Source organism: Procambarus clarkii, chromosome 7 (assembly GCF_040958095.1).
Source record: "Procambarus clarkii isolate CNS0578487 chromosome 7, FALCON_Pclarkii_2.0, whole genome shotgun sequence".
Lineage (NCBI taxonomy): Eukaryota > Metazoa > Arthropoda > Malacostraca > Decapoda > Cambaridae > Procambarus > Procambarus clarkii.
The window spans coordinates 12,098,355-12,104,354 of NC_091156.1; positions in this window are offsets into that span (position 1 = coordinate 12,098,355).

Here is a 6,000-nt window from a genome sequence, read left to right on the forward strand (position 1 = left end):
GACAACATATTCCCCTCAAAATAAAATACATAGCTCCATTATTTGCCAACCGGTAATCGGCGAAACTAATGCACACCATTAGCGCCTAAATCTATTTTGCTTGTTGCAAAACAACCAGCCTTTATGTAGCGGTAATTGCTACCGTCGCCGTGTTGAGCAGCCGGATAATTATATTGGGAGGTGAACCGTATCGTTCGGCTTGTCGGCTCTTGCGTCACAGATCACAACCGATAGGTGCCATGGTTCGAGTCTCGCGGCATCCTGAGGAAGGTCAGTAGGTGGCCTATAGGGACCTCGGTAAGCCTAACTGGCTTCCTGTTCTCGATAAGGGGAAACACAAGCAAATGGGATGCGCATGAGTGCCACTTGTGAACAGCATGGACGCATATCCTGACAATTGACAGCATGGACACATATCCTGCCTCTTGACAGCATGGGACATATGTCCTGATGCTTGACAGCCTGGACACATATCCTAGCACTTGACGCACGGACACATATCTTGCCTCTTGACCGCATGGATATATATCCTGACAGCCTGGACACATATCCTGACGTTTGACAGCCTGAACACATATCCTTGCACTTGACGTACGGACACATATCCTGCCTCATGACAGCATAGACATATATCCTGACAGCCTGGACACACATCCTGACACTTGACAGCCTGGACACACATCCTGACACTTGACAGCCTGGACACACATCCTGACACTTGACAGCCTGGACACATATCCTAACAGCCTGGACAAATATTCTGACACTTGACAGCCTGGACAAATATTCTGACACTTGACAGCCTGGACAAATATTCTGACACTTGACAGCCTGGACACACATCCTGACACTTGACAGCCTGGACACACATCCTGACACTTGACAGCCTGGACAAATATTCTGACACTTGACAGCCTGGACAAATATTCTGACACTTGACAGCCTGGACACACATCCTGACACTTGACAGCCTGGACAAATATTCTGACACTTGACAGCCTGGACACACATCCTGACACTTGACAGCCTGGACACACATCCTGACACTTGACAGCCTGGACACACATCCTGACACTTGACAGCCTGGACACACATCCTGACACTTGACAGCCTGGACACACATCCTGACACTTGACAGCCTGGACACACATCCTGACACTTGACAGCCTGAACACAAAAAAAAACAGGAAATTATATCTATTTAAACGGCATCCTTTAATTACGTTCTTTTCCGCCTAACAAAACATAATAAACAAAAGTGGAAATAAAAGACAAAAAAAGCCATTAACAAACTTTTTCAATCAACATTATTTTTCCTCCCAAACCTTAAATCAAACATTTTAATCTAAAAAAAAAAGTCTTGCGTTAAAATTCTCAGTTATGATCAAGCTGAAACTTTTTGTATTATTATGAATATTTTTGTAAGATTTTTATTTTATCTATTATTGTACTGTATTGTTGTTGTTACTGTAGTTGTTGTTGTTGTTACTGCAGTTGTTGTTGTTACTGTTGTTGTTGTTGTTACTGTAGTTGTTGTTGTTACTGTAGTTGTTGTTGTTGTTACTGTAGTTGTTGTTGTTACTGTAGTTGTTGTTGTTGTTACTGTAGTTGTTGTTGTTACTGTAGTTGTTGTTGTTACTGTAGTTGTTGTTGTTACTGTAGTTGTTGTTGTTACTGTAGTTGTTGTTGTTGTTACTGTAGTTGTTGTTGTTACTGTAGTTGTTGTTGTTACTGTAGTTGTTGTTGTTACTGCAGTTGTTGTTGTTACTGTAGTTGTTGTTGTTACTGTAGTTGTTGTTGTTACTGTTGTTGTTGTTGTTACTGTAGTTGTTGTTGTTACTGTAGTTGTTGTTGTTACTGTAGTTGTTGTTGTTACTGTAGTTGTTGTTGTTACTGTAGTTGTTGTTGTTACTGTAGTTGTTGTTGTTACTGCAGTTGTTGTTGCTATTGTTACTGTTGTTATTGTTGTTGCTGCTGCTGTTACTGTATCTGCTGTTGCTACTTTTGTTATTGTTGTTGTTGTTATTATTGTTGTTGCTACTGTTTGTTGCTGTTGTTGTTGTTGTTACTGTTACTGTTGTGGTTGTTACTATTACTGCTGTAATTGTTGCTGTTGTTGCTCCTGTAATTGTTACTGTTCTTGCTGCTGTTGTAGTGTTAAGCAACTCTCAGAAGTGAGAACGGAACAACTGAAGGGAAAAGGCCATAAACGTCAAGGATAAGCAGCAGGATGAGAAGAAGAGGTGGAGGAGGAAGAGGAAGAATAGGAGTAGAAGGAAGAGGAATAGGAGGAGGATGAAGAATGGGAGGACGTGTATCAGGACTGGGAGGAGGAGGAAGAAGAAGTGGAACAGGTTAGTAAATCTTCAGGCTGTAAGTGGACTACAAGTGAGGCTCGTCTGATCACTTACCGTTAGGTTTCTCGGTCAATTGTCGTGAGATAAAGCTTATCTTTCCTGCATGATTTTCCCCTATTCCTGCCACACCCCTATGCCAGTACCACCTCTTGGCCCGCACCCCCCTCTCTCTCTCTCTCTCTCTCTCTCTCTCTCTCTCTCTCTCTCTCTCTCTCTCTCTCTCTCTCTCTCTCTTTCTCTCTTTCTCTCTCTCTCTCTCTCTCTCTCTTTAATCTCTCACACACACCACACCCGAGGGGCTGGCTCCATCTATCACACTAGCTCACACTCATTCCACAAACACTGCAGCGAACCTCCCCTTCAACACACACACACACACACACACACACACACACACACACACACACACACACACACACACACACACACACACACACACACACACACACACACACTCACACACACACACACAGTCGGTATTACAAAAATTCTATGTCAGCCTGTCTTTGTGATATTCTCTAAACCAACTCCTTTGTCTATTTCCGTTTGGTCTATCCATACCGTTCTTGTAATTCACCCGTGGTATTAATTGTACTTAATCTCATAATCTCATTTATGGCATAGCTCACTTTCTTAAAGCATTGCTCACTCATCCTTGGCCCACCTACCTCTTAGCCCCTTCCCCCTTTGGCCAACAATCTCCCTTGGCTTAGTTCAATCACACTTCGCCCACACCCCTTCTATATAGCTTTGGGCCACTCACAATTCACCTATTTCTTCGTGGGATAACTCGCGTACCTAATTTTACCTTGACCTATTACACGATAGTATACTTCCCAGTGCTCTATACCTCTTGATTAATCCAACCTTGGCTCACTTCTCCCTTGATCTATCATACTTTTTAATTCGAATTAATGTAATTTCCGTTGTAAATGTGTATCCTTATCGGTTTGTTATACCAGAAGTAGTTCACAAGCACTAATGTAGGTGAGGGAGATATATACCTCCGGCCTCACTGGGTGTGAGGCAGTGACTACAGCCCCGAGAGTTGCTTGACTCATAAACACTGCTGTGATGAGTGCTTGTGATGGCTTGTAACACAAAGCTCACATATTAGATGCGTGGAGAGGTGGCGATGTTTTGGTCCGCCCTCGGCCACTGTCAAGTTGAAGCTTCATTTAGTGCTTATTTGTTCAGACGCTGCCATTTATTATTATAGATGGTTAGTCTAACGAAAAGATTATTCTTGAGTTCCACAACTTCTCCCACACGACCCAAGTAGTACTACACTATTTCGGAGTCCCTCTTCCACCCGCACATCTGCCCCCCACCTCTGCCACCATCACTACCACCACCACTACCACTTCTTCCACCCACCTCATTTTCAACCTGTTTCTCATCCCCTACTCCTCCCACACGTCCGAAGCCCCCCTTCCCATCGTTGCAGAGGTGCCAACTCATCCAATCCCCTGCAAACCCCCCACGCTCCACCTCCCCGTCTCTTGAAACTTCTGCTCCTTCTCTCTGATCTCTCCATTTTTTGCAGTATAGATGGCCCGCTGTCTTTTACTTCGCCGCGAGAGTCACTCTTGCTCTCTGCCACTCTCGGTAACATCCAAGTTTCCTACCAGTCTCTTGTCAATGTTAGGCGCGTACCTAATGATACCTGCTGACATGTATTAAGGAAGGGAGAGGGAAGAAACGGAATATAATTAGGTAATAGGATGCATGAGACAGGGTAGGAAAGACAAATGGAAGTTGAGAGGAAGAAAGGAGGGAAGGAAGTGAGAGAGAGAGAGAGAGAGAGAGAGAGAGAGAGAGAGAGAGAGAGAGAGAGAGAGAGAGAGAGAGAGAGAGACAGAGAGAGAGAGAGAGAGAGAGAGAGAGAGAGAGAGAGAGAGAGAGAGAGAGAGAGAGAGAGAGAGAGAGAGAGAGAGAGAGAGAGAGAGAGAGAGAGAGAGAGAGAGAGAGAGAGAGAGAGAGAGAGAGAGAGAGAGAGACCTCGGTCACACACACACACTCACACACACAGACAAAGCGGAGAGGCAAGAAGTGTTCAAAATGCCAAAGCTAAAAGATAAAAGAAAAGAGGGCGATATGATCACTACGAACAAAATAGTAACAGGACTTGAGAAAACTGACAAAGGAATTCTTGAAACCTGCAACTTTAAGAACAAGAATTTATAGATTCAACTAAGGAAACAAAAGTGCCGAAAAGATATTATAAATTTATCTTTTTGCAGAGTGATAGATGGTTGGAACAAGTTAACTGCGAATGAGGTGGAGGCCAAAACCGTCTTTAGTTTCATAGCGTCATACAACAAAGAGTGCTGGTAAGACGGAACACCAAAAGCGTAGCTCTAATTAGGTTACTACACTTAGGTAATTACACACAGCACAAGGAACAATGCAGGAGCTACAGAGCCAAGTGCTTGGATAAAGAAGTGCAGTGCTTGTGTTAATTCTCCGTGCCAAGAGAAAGATTATGTAAATGCCGGGGATTGAACACTGCAGGAAACAATGGTTTTGTAAAAGTCCCCCGCCGGGCCGGGGATCAAGGCTGAAATGATATGTGTGCAACTTAAGTAGAAAGATTGCCATTGTACGTACTTAACAGAAGTCTCTTATACTTATGATACTGCGTCCCTGTGAATGTAAAAACCAGCCAAAGAGATGGAGAGAGATACTAAACGCGAGGAAAATTATTACCTGTTAATACTCACATAATTATACTCACTTGTGATTCAGTCTTCAGCTCCTGGGCCTCGCATTTTAAGCTAACGGTTGTCTGTTACAATGACTCCGGACTCTCTAGTTTAATATCCTATCTAATCTTGGTATTCCTCATTAGGAACCTTGTGTCTGACTCCCTTCTGGTTCATTCAGTTGAGTATTGACAACAAATGTTGATATTTTCTTTACAATTCTAACCAACCATTTGGGCTAGACGGCAGAGCGACGGTCTCGCTTCATGCAAGTCGGCGATCAATCCCTGACCGTCCAAGTGGTTGGACACCATTCTTCTTCTTCCCCCCCCCCCCTTCCTCCCGTCCCACCCCAAATTCTTATCCAGATTCAATGCGTTTTGAAGGGAACCAGAGCTCTTATCCACACCCATTCCAAGCGTTATATAGTCTTGGCTTGGCGCTTTCCCCTGATATATAACATTCACAATTCTAATATTTTTTTTTCTTTCTGTCAATGTTGGCGCCACTTTCGCCACCCACTTGTCGCTTGGAGACGACATGTCATTGTCAACAAAGTCTATTGACTACTCTCAAATTGATGCTTCGCATTCTGTATTCCTAGTTTAGTGGTGATTGACGTACCTGTCTGTGGTCTTACCTTTAATCTGTTCTTAAGGTTACATAAGTATGTGTGTGCTGTAATCTATTATACATACATTTTGTGAATACTTTTTCATTTTAACAATATCTATTATTAATGCGATTTCAATCAAAATATTATATTTTAGATTTTTTGCCGGTAATATAATTTCTATAAAGTCTTTGGGGGTAATTAAAATTAATAGTGTATCCAATACAAATTTTGCATGTAAAAAATACTTAATTCTGGAATTATACTAAAAACTAAATTGACTTACAAAATTAACGAAAAAGGCAAATTTGCAGAACTAAGGCTC